The 11,087-nt window shown below is 43.9% G+C and overlaps 1 long non-coding RNA gene across 1 annotated transcript; it reads left to right on the forward strand.

Annotated features, from left to right (window-relative positions):
* The first annotated feature begins 6,950 nt into the window (after window positions 1–6,950).
* LOC133472262 (uncharacterized) lies at window positions 6,951–11,008 on the forward strand. The gene is made up of 3 exons (XR_009786662.1): window positions 6,951–7,090; window positions 9,585–9,639; window positions 10,951–11,008. It is a non-coding gene; the product is annotated as an uncharacterized LOC133472262 (long non-coding RNA).
* The last annotated feature ends 79 nt before the right edge of the window (window positions 11,009–11,087 follow it).

Below are 11,087 nucleotides of genomic sequence, written 5' to 3' on the forward strand. Positions count from 1 at the left end.
TTGGCAGTGCCTCCATTTAGCGGATGACCCCCCCCCCCCCCCCCCCCCCACCCCTTACCACCAACACACACACATTGTCCCCATCCCCTTACTCTCATAAATGAAGAGAGACAGCCTTATTCGGCGACCAGCACTGCAAAGCAATTAAAAGGGAATTAAGTGTGCACGGGGAGAAATTGGATATGATACCCGAAGCCTATTTTAAATGTCAACGTTATTACAGTGTTGTTGTTTGGCATCCTTTTGGCTGCCTCGCCCCTTTGCCAGGAGTGACAGCCCATAGTGTTGCGCGCTTAATGAAGCCTTCTCGCTGTCCTCAGGGTGATCTTTTTTGGGGGTGCGCTATGTACCACCTCTCATTAGGATCCCGGTAGAGAGGACGCCTTGCCCTTCCTAACATGCAAATGTTGGCGTTTGACACTCTTGCCTTAATGACACGATGGGAAATGGCTGCCGCGGTATACATTTATCACTTTTCTGATGCTCGTTCCTCACGAAGGGCGAGGTGTGACACGAGCTAATAGGCATCTTGATTGAGCCGGCGTGATACGAACACGCCGGAACGTCCACTGTAATGCTCCTCGTCGGTGCAGTGAAGAAAAACGTGCAGCGCTCAGTGCTCTGATGAGCTTTGTGACGAGGGCTGCGGATTTCCCATGATGCACCTCCATCCATCTTTCGCCACAATATTAATTTTATTTGTTTTACTAATTTGTGTCTCCCCTCTGTATTAGACGCTCGGGCCTCCATTTATCATTGTAAATTATGACTGCTGCTTATTACGACGAGATTGTTAAGTGCATTCTTCTCCCAGCTCCCCGATCGAGGCAGATGGCCACCCTGCTGTTTACGTCGTGAGTATTGAGGTTTTTTCCCCGAGATACAAGCCGTCGCCAAAGCACACAGTTCACGAAGGTCCACAGTGGAAAACGTCAAGGATGGGCAAACGAAACATGGACAGACAATATAACAAAACTCACAGGCATATATTCTTTATCCTCTGTGAAAAACAACTCATATTACTGCCGTTTCCTGAGTCACTTACTTGTGAAACTTCTTCGTGTATTATGCTTGGGTGTATTATACTGCCTCCAGGTGGTCAAGGCGTGCACTCCAGAAAGAGCACAATGCCAATGGGTATGAAGCCTGAAATCATGATCCAAAAACTTGAATAACTCTTTACATTCTATTTAATTATTACTACCAAATTGACTGTTCAAGGCTAAAAATTATCATCATCATAAAGTTAATATGGGTGCATTGAAGGAAGATGTTTAGTGGTATTGAGGATTTATTTATATATATATAGTTTTATTTTTTACTTTTCTAGTGCATTTAGATGACTGGATACGCCTCTATTGAGGATAATTATGAATAGTTTTTGGTCAAATTCAAATGTTAAAATATTTATAGAGGTGAAATTGACAAGCATTTAAATAAATAATCACAAATATTTCAAAAATAAACATTTCAAAACTGAAATATTTAAGAAAAAGGACAACTATTATTTTGTGATTACACAACATTCAAATACGGCTACAAATAAAAGCCACAAAAAGCCCTGTACTGTCCTAACTACCTACTCAAATTTCATACTTGATATTTCATGGTTTGCAATGTTGCCTATACTAAAAAAAAGCACCCTTTAAACCAAAAAACTAAGTATAATGGACTCCGATGACAACCTGTTGGTAAGATGCACTTTTTTTTTTTTTAATATACACAAGCGATCCAATGCAACACTATCCGTTCAAAAGAAAAACTGCTTGGAAAGAAAGCTCCTGTCGTCGCGTGAATTAGAACAGCTGATCCGGGGTAGCCACAGCGACTATGCCAAGGAATTATGTAGCTTTGATTCCAATGAATCACAAGTCCCCGCTGCAGTGCACAGACTGGATTTAGATTTCTTTAAAAAAAAAAAAAAAAAAAATGTTTTAAATAACATCCTCAGAGGGTTTTTCCTGGCATCTCTTTATAGGCTGTGGACATATTCTCTGAGCTAAGCCAGTCTGCTGCCGTTGGCCAGCATGCAGCAGCTCCACCGGACCCATTTGAAGTCCTTGAAGGCACCACGGCAGATGTGCTTGCCTTTTTCTTTTTTTTTTTAAACAACTGAACACCCTTTGTGTCCTCAAATTGCACAAGAGTTCAAGGAACAACTGATTCCTTTATCGCTTTCTCTATTATTCCAACTACTCTGTGTGTGTATCCTTGTGCTTTGTTCTCAACACAATCTGCCTTGTGTGTCACACTTCATTCTGCCAGATAATGGAAGAAGGTGACGGCAGCATCTGAAGTCAGGAGATGAAAGACATCATTTGGAAGAAGACACACACACACACAAAATGCAAAACTGCATTGTATGCCAGTAAATCTATTAATACAAAACAAAGATCAGATGACACAATTGACTTGATACCTTTTATCCTTGAATATAAAGTATATTTTACTGACCAAAATTCAGTATTATTGCAAAGTGAGGTCATTAAGAGAGTTTAAAAAATGGGCCGGTAACAGAATTTGAAACATTACTTTGTTCTGAAGCGTGTTGTAAATCCTTAAATGTCCATTCATTCAATGTTACTATAAAGTGCCTTTGGTGTCCTCATCAGAATCACTCATTCATAATGACGATGTGGTGGACAATGACAGGGTGGACGTTTTTGACTTGATGTTAGTTAGCATTTTTGGGGCTAATTTTAGCATAATGAAAGTAATTATAAGTTGGCAAACATTTGCACATATACATGTACTGTGGGAGCTAGACCCATATGCATTTCTACCAGCATAACATCTACTTAATACAATGAAAATAAAATTTCAATGGGACAAACCTTTTGGGTTGAAATTGCGACATCTCACTATGGTGGTAATGATTCCTGTCATTAGAGTGTTGCGTTTCCAAAAGGAGGAACAAGTGCTGTTCTTTATTATGATAATGTCAAGTGTTTAGCTCGATACGCTTAATTAATTCGGTCTGTTTGTATTTATGGCCCGATAAAGAAAAGCCTACAAAAAACGCTGACCGTGCTATCTGGCAATTCCCTCCCCGCCTTTTCCTTTGTAGGTTTTTTTTTCCTTCTCCACACTGACTACTTTTTCCACCCAATTACGTTTGAACAGAACCTGCCCGTGCTGATGGAGTTCCTGTAATCTCTTCCCTTCCGCATCCCTGGCGCGAACACGGCGGGGCCGAGGTTACGCGCAACCCGGCGCACCTCGTCTCCGTGCCCTTGAGCAGTAATTGGTCCAATCCCTCCACGATCTGACTGGAGGGCACCGGAATCCACAACTCCCCAATCAGCCGGCTGTCAGTCACTCCGCCAGCTAAACTAAAGCCGGGCATGGCTAACAGGCTGAGATTGGGATTTAGAGTTGGACAGACATAAATCTGGGAGACAAGTTTGTGCTCGGCCAGGTAGTCGGGCTATTACTGGAGTGGATGACAGCCATGTTGCTGGTTCAGGGGGAAGCCCGGAATCCAATTCTGCCTGTCGTGAGAAGACGAGTTTGGGCAATTTTCCTGCAAATATACATAAGTGACCACATCCCCTGCCAAAATGGTTGTTTAGTTCGGACCGATCCAAACTGAGATTGCTTTTGTCGGGTGTGTATCTTGACAGATAATTCACTTCTACATACCCACATATAATACTATAACGGCACACACTGGCATATAGTCTTTATCCTCTGCGAAGAACAACTAATATTACTGCAGCTTACTGAGTTGTGACCACGGTCTACATGTATATTCATAAGGAGTAGGACACTGTCCAGTGAATTAATGCAAAACCGTGGCGAAACCAATTTAATTTAAATGTCATTACTGTAAAGTACAACATTATAGAGTGCTATTTTTCCTACTAAAAACAAATCACGAAAATGTGCTATCTCTTGTTATGCAAAGCCAAATGTTGTTTTTGTGAGAGACCAAAGGTAGTGGAAAATGCAAATTATGTTTGATGAAGAATAATAATTTCCCCATTAATATCTCCAAGGAGGCTGTGTTTTCTTCACCATTTGTTTGGGCGTCCGGATAAAGAGAGGTGTGGCTGCAGGAATTTGTCTTCACTTTTACCATTGCAAGGTAGGAGATATTGCCTACTTATGAATAATGCATGCTTTTGATGCTTATGCAAAGGTTGCTCATCTATGAAGTTACACCATTTGGTGCTGATCTGTTCCTGTCCGTTTTGTTTGCCTACTTTGGGCTATGAACGCTTTAATATTGCACCAAGCATGTGCCAAATGTCCATCCCTGCTTGTAAAGGCACGCCTGGCCGCTCACGGTTGCAAATGAATGGGGTGTTTCATAGGCACATTCGTAGAACCCCTGGCATCCACGCTGTACAAATTCCATTGTCAATCTGCACCCGCAGGCCCACGCGTGCCCACGCTGACCTTGCTGTCGGGGCCACGCGGGCGCGCACGCTCACGAGCACGCGACTATCGATCGACAGTGAAAAAGTTCACGCGCGGTGTCGTTCATCACGCCGGAAAAGCCGGTGCCTGACGATAATCCCTTCCAACGGTGATTAATTCGGTGAAATAATGATCTGCGTCGACACAATCATTCCCTTTCCTCCCGGAGACACATTTAAAAGGGGAACAGTGGTAGCTAAAGTAGATGAATGGCCTCCTGCGGTAGTAAATAATGAAACCTTTACCGGAGTGGAGCTGTGACCTGTGCTGGACGGTCAATGCTTGCGGCTTTATACTAGTAGTTGTAACTAGTACAGCTCACGTCGAAATGAATATGTATATCGTGTGTATGCTGCAGGTGAATAATCTAAGTACATTTATTTGCATATTTTGTATTAGTATAGTTTGAAACATCCTTGTTTTCTTCTTCGTCTATCATTTTCTTTTACCGCTGTACCTGCTTTCTTCTTCGCTCACTCGCGCCCCCTTCTGTTTTACCTGGAGATGTGAACATTTTCCAGCGATGATGTGTCAGGAAAGTTTCATTGTCTTGCATCTTTAAGCACATATACATTTGAGACGTGCACATTTTCCAGCAACGACGTTTGAGGTAAGTTTCATTGTAGAGCATCTTCAAGCAAATATACATTTGATGATATTACCTCAAAACGACCTAAGCTAATGTCTCTTTCGTTCTCGACGGGCTGTAGCACGTTAGGCTAATAGCATTTATGTGATTTTTTTATTTTTCCCTCCCCTCCCAGTTGTCTTTTTAGCCATCTACGTTTTATAAAAACGTATAAAAATACCCCTAAACTGTTAAGTTTTAAATGTATATAAGCAATAATTGCAAATTAGCACTAAACATTTAATACATAATCGTTAAAATGTTCCTGAGGCTGATGGGGATGCTATTAGTTGGATTCAAATTTGTGATCCTTCTCCAAATGCAACTTAAGCACGTCAGTATCAATTTTGCTTTTATCCCTTCACATGAATGTGAACATTTTATATGATGATGGCCCTGGTGATGGGAGTCAGCAGCTCGCAGAAAGTCACTGGGTTTTATCGTCTTAAAACTGTGAATGTGAGAGTCCATTTTCAATGCAATCCATTCAGGAGCTGTGGGAAAATCATCGAGTCGTCGTGGAGCCCTTCTCCGCGGCACCATGAGTGACTTAACCACATTTTGTCCCTTGGAATGGTGCAGCGGAATCATATTCTGCCTGCATGTTGTGCATGATTTTATTCCGCCACCGGAGGAGGTTTCCAGCGCCTCCACCTGGCGCCGTGCACGCATGCTGAGCAGCGTTCGCATTAATATTCAGATTGATCACATCCTACGATTTATCTCCTCGCTGCCGGGTGCATTGACACCGCGCACAAGTGGCCGCCCTGTTGTTTGATGAGCGTTGATAATTATGTCAGCCATATGCCGCTCTTTTAAAAGCACCTGATCTGAACCCAACACAAGGCGAAAGTAGCGTTGAAAGGCAAAGCCGTCGTTTGCCGCAGACCAACCATCATTGACATTCTCTGTGTTTATTATTTGCTGCTCTTTGCCCCCCATTTTTCCCCTCATCTTCCCCATCTTTGCCGTTCCTTCAGCACCCCCCACTCCTGGTTCCCCCACGCTCGGCTGCAACCCCCACCCCTGGCTCACTTGATTATGTGGAGCCAGAGTCGGGGAAAGTGTCACTATGGAAACAGGGGCAGAGGCAGTGGAGGGCTCTCGATGGGAGAGAGGCAGCGGAGAAAGAAAGAGATGGGCTGTGGAATCCACCAGCGGTCATCTGGACTGAAAATTTGGGAGGTAACAACTGAATTTTATTCACCACTCAAAGAGGAAGAGAGGCACAGCTGTGAGGTTTATTTTTACTCCAAGCACTTTGCTAAACCTTAAGTGCCTCAATCTTTTTTCTTTTTTAATCCAAGCACCATTCCTCAGCCCATTAGACACAGATTCCAACCTCCTTTGCGCTTCATCTGCACTTCTACTGCCAAATTGTCAGCCATTTCTCTAATGACAACCATATTTAAATGAAACACAAGGTAATGATTTCAGTCGTGCCCTGGCCACATATTCAAGTAAATATAATCAGCTTTACATTAGATTTAAGAAAAGAATGTTGCCTTCGGGTGTTACATACAATTCAAATTCATTATTACCATCATTTGAATATATTATTCAGCGATCCACCAGACAACTTTGGACTATCAAATCAACATTTTGCTCATCATCATATCTTGTCTCAAGAGAACTTCACCTTGATTGAAGCTTGAGCTCTTGAGCTTAAGGTCTCCATTTGTGAACATTCTGGTCACAAATGAATAACACATCTGTCTTATGTTGGGATTTTGGAACAATACACCACAACCGAACAGAGCTTCTGAAACGGTTTTTTATGTGAAACGGAGTTTGAGAAGCAGGGCGGTGTCGGAGGATGGAGAGAAAGAGGGGGTGCGCGGGTTAGGGAAGGGGGAGGAGTACAAAAAAAAAAGAGGAGGGCGAGCCGAATGGGAGGGAGGTTTGATAGTGAGACGCGAGCGGAGCCAGAGGCAAAGAGGAGGCGAGGGTGAAGGAGCAGCATCTCCTCATCGGTCTCCATCCTCAAGCCGACAAGTTCCCGGCCGCCTCTGAAGTTCCAGCAAAGACGCCCGCTGTGAGGTAAGACCTTCTTCTCCCATCAAGCATCGTTGTAGCTAGTCTTTTGAGTCTCGTGTGTCATAGGAAATAGGGTCTGGTTTATCAAAATGTCAGCCGTTGACATTTGAATATTGATAGCATTCTGTCACGATAATACATTTCCCAGTGGAAAACTTCGCAATGATGCTTGTGCCTTTAACTTGTGAGTATTGTGTTCATGACATCATATTATCTGTTGCTAATTTACGAACAAAATTCCACTGTTCGATTTAGAATCGATTGAACCAATGGCGTGTATATTCTTGATCCTTAAATACGTATTTTCTCGCTTAAAAACGTGATGATCCTTGTGGCACTGCAGCCAACAGACCATTGGTGCGGTCTCGCTATCTGTCCACCACTCTCTTCATTAGTGCCATTAAAGGTGCCCTAATGTTATCAGCTGTATCGATCCGCCGAACCTGTTTTGCAGGGAGGCAATCAGCCCGACCCGTGCACCTTCCTCCCTCTGTCTTATTTTATTTTATTATTTTTTTTTACTGTGCTCTTTGTGCAAGCCAATACGATTCCTCAGAACAGTGTGCAATTATTGAGTGGACTAGCGCAGTGTCTTAGCGCCAGTGTGCAGATATTATGATGTCATCAGAGTGGCCAGACCCTCTCTTTCCTTCCCGGCTTGACAGCCGTCAAGTGTTAGGTGGAAACACCAGAACAAAATGTGGCGGTCACCTGGAGCAATTTTTAAAATATTCTTTTGAAGACAGAATTACATATGTTGTTGGAGTCTTTGTCCCAACCTCCTACAACGTGAATCCGTATCTTTGCTTGTTTCCTGCCTGTGCGTATTAACACAAGACGATAAGCCAATCTGGGCAATATGAGAAAACTGTACCGCAGGTGACACATCTGCATGACTAATGCAGATAATTTGACGTGTTATCCCCCAAATGAGCGTGATGATTGACACGTCGAGGCGAACACGCTCGAGTGCCAACGCGACAAGGCGGGAATATACGCTGGCAGTTGTAGCGACGGGCCCGGCGCGCAACGGCAACCGACGCGGGGCCCACACTCGATGCAAGTATTCGTCGGCGCCTGTGGGCAGCATCTGCTTGCGAGTGGACTGGCGCGCTCAAAGAAAGTGGATGGAGATCAATGCGAGCAGCTGTTCTGCGCACTTCAAACGCCGCTGTGTTGTCGGCGCTGACAGGCTCTCGCGCCAGGGAATGAAAGGCTAATGAGGCAGTCATCGCACAAACGCACCCGGCAGACCTATGAATATTGATACGCCCCAGGAGAGGGAGGGGAAGCAGGGTGTATATGCACACCATGGGTGCGGGGTGGTAAATGCGGTATGTTGGAAGGACTTAAAAGGGTGGTTATGTACAGGCGGCTCACTGATCAGTTCCTTCGGGGTCTAACACATACATTTTAGTTAAGTCTCTGCACCTTCAGCTATCAGTTTGACTGCAAACAAGCGATTCAGGGGCTGATGTCTGATCAGGACAGTCAGTAACTTGAAGAATGTATTTGCAAAGATCAGGCAGTCCTTGAGGGTCTTAAGGTTAAAACAGTTGAACCACCACCAGGACTACCAGAACTTTCTGAGAAGAGGCGACAGCAGTCCGGTGACACCAAAAGTACCTTTTACGTTTGTCATCCTCTTCTGCTTTTTGGCATTTCTCGAAAATCTGGTAGGTAGAAGATGATCTGCTTCGTAGGTTTCAGATCCTTGTAGATGAACACGAGGCCAACAATGGGGTTACCACCATCGATCTCAAAGTCGACTAGCATCATCTCAGCCTACACCAACTGTCAGCAGCCAAGCTAACGAAACGGCGTAAGGACTTTGGCTACAACGGCAGGCGGTCAGGGAGGGTATGACTGATGAGGCAGGAAGACGCTCCACCGTACGTGGGCGACTGAGCCGCCATCTTGACTCCGGCTCGTAAATCAAACCTCGCTCCCCTCCGGCGCCTATCTTCCGTTCGCAGACCTAGACGGCGCCGTGTTCGCCGGCCCGTGACGAGAAGTTGCGCCGTCCCGGCAGCTATCGATCGTGCCGGATGAGTTTGTCAGGACGAGCGTTACACCCGTCTGACCGTGGTCACTGGAGTGTCCCGCCATGTCTCCGGCCGGCGCCGTGTGTCCCCGGGCTACATGTTCTGTCTTAATGTCAAGTCAGTACAACTGTCAGCCCTGTTGCACATTGTTTCAGTTCAAAATAAGATATTTGTCCACTGAAATAAATCAAGTGCCAGGAAGCTTGTAGGCCTTTGATTCACACTTACACAAGAATCTGATGCTCATTCTCCTTACTCATAACGGCGAATGTAAACCACTCATGAGCTTAGCTTAGCGTTACGACTAGAAACAGCTAGCATGTTTAGATTTAAAAAAAAAAAAAAAAAAAAAAAACTGCCACATGCTCAACCATGCAATCATGTCTTGTCTTTCAAGCTTTGGAAACAACAACAAAAAAATGAATCTCCTTTTTCATATTTCTTTCCTGCAGTGGGTGTCAGTTTCTTCAACTAGGTGGCACCAGTGTCGGTGATTGTATGACTCTGGTAAGTACTGATAATGTGTTGCGGTGCAGTATCGCAGTTTCCAGGGTTTTGCAGGGACTATTTGTGAAGTCACAAGCGCTGAAATGTGTTAATAAATCTGCGTTTTTATACAGATTAACGGTCCGGAAGCACCTTTTAGTCACAGTCCATTATCTTTCCTCTGTGGCTGGTGGGTTATGGCGGCGGGGGCTGATATTTAAATCAAATGTAATTTCGTCTAATTTTTGAAAATCAGTTGTAAAAGTTCAAACTAGCGCAGTAATGGATTTACAATCATATTCAAATACTAAAGGGCAGTTGGCGGTAAAAAAAAAAAAAAAAAAAAAAAAAAAGAGAGAGAAAAGCGATATCAGACTCCTTTAAAATGAAGTAGTTAAATTATTCACTTGCGCTGGCTCCGTCCATTTAAAAGCCAATTGCGTGAGCGTTTCAGGGAAAACAGGGAGATGTTTGATATGCTGCTGTCATTCTGATTTTAAGGGGGGGATAAATTCCATATTCTTGACAGCTAGAAAATTAAGGGGCCCTTGAATCTGATATTGCTGACAGGTGAATTTTTGACAAGCTAAAGCTCACAAATATTGCTTGCACACGCCTTCCTGGAATTTATTTTCCGGCACTTCCACTGATGAATGACAGTGATTATGAGGACTATGCAACATTTTTACAGAGGGCATCAGACATTGACTGCAAACTTCCTCTTCAAAAAAAGGCCCAAAAAATACAAAGCAATAATAACTTCCAGTGGAGCTATTCTAAAAAAAGAAAAAACAGTGGAGGAGGAGAAACTCAATCAATTTCCCAGACATCCTAGAGAAACAGAAAGCAAATGTATCGACGACAGTGGCGGAGGCGGCACTAAAGTTGCGCCACCCCGTCGCCAGTGCCGGCGCACACTCATTGTCCTCGGGCGCTTTCACGGCATTTCTTCATCTCGTTTCCTGAGCCCAGTTTGTGAAACTCAAGTGGCACTGCATGAAAGAGCTCACCCACTCAACCTCCCGGCCTGCTGAGAGCACTTGAAAGCAATTTTCTTTTAATCAAGTTCACTATAAAGGCCCTTCTGACGCCAGCCACAGCAACACGACCTTTTTTGTTTTGTTTTTTTCCCTCATCCCAGCCTCGGCATACTATATTGATTTCCTGATGAGTGTTTTATATAAAATACTGTGTACCGACGTAATGAGAATTCTCTTGAGCTTATTGCTCTCGCGGACTGATATGAAAATGAAGGCGCCCTGTATAAAAAGAGGGCCCTCTTTTTCGGAAATTGGATTTTACATAACGAGAGCTCGTTTTTCACATTTACAGGAAGCAGTATTGCTGCAGTGGTACCGGTCCTAACCCCTTCAGTTTTCAACTGAACCAGCTAAGTACCATTTATTCTTAAATGTCATGGAACATAAGCTCAAAATTCATGGGCTGGGTGTTTCAATAACATCACAATT

The sequence above is a fragment of the Phyllopteryx taeniolatus genome, chromosome 22 (assembly GCF_024500385.1).
Source record: "Phyllopteryx taeniolatus isolate TA_2022b chromosome 22, UOR_Ptae_1.2, whole genome shotgun sequence".
NCBI lineage: Eukaryota > Metazoa > Chordata > Actinopteri > Syngnathiformes > Syngnathidae > Phyllopteryx > Phyllopteryx taeniolatus.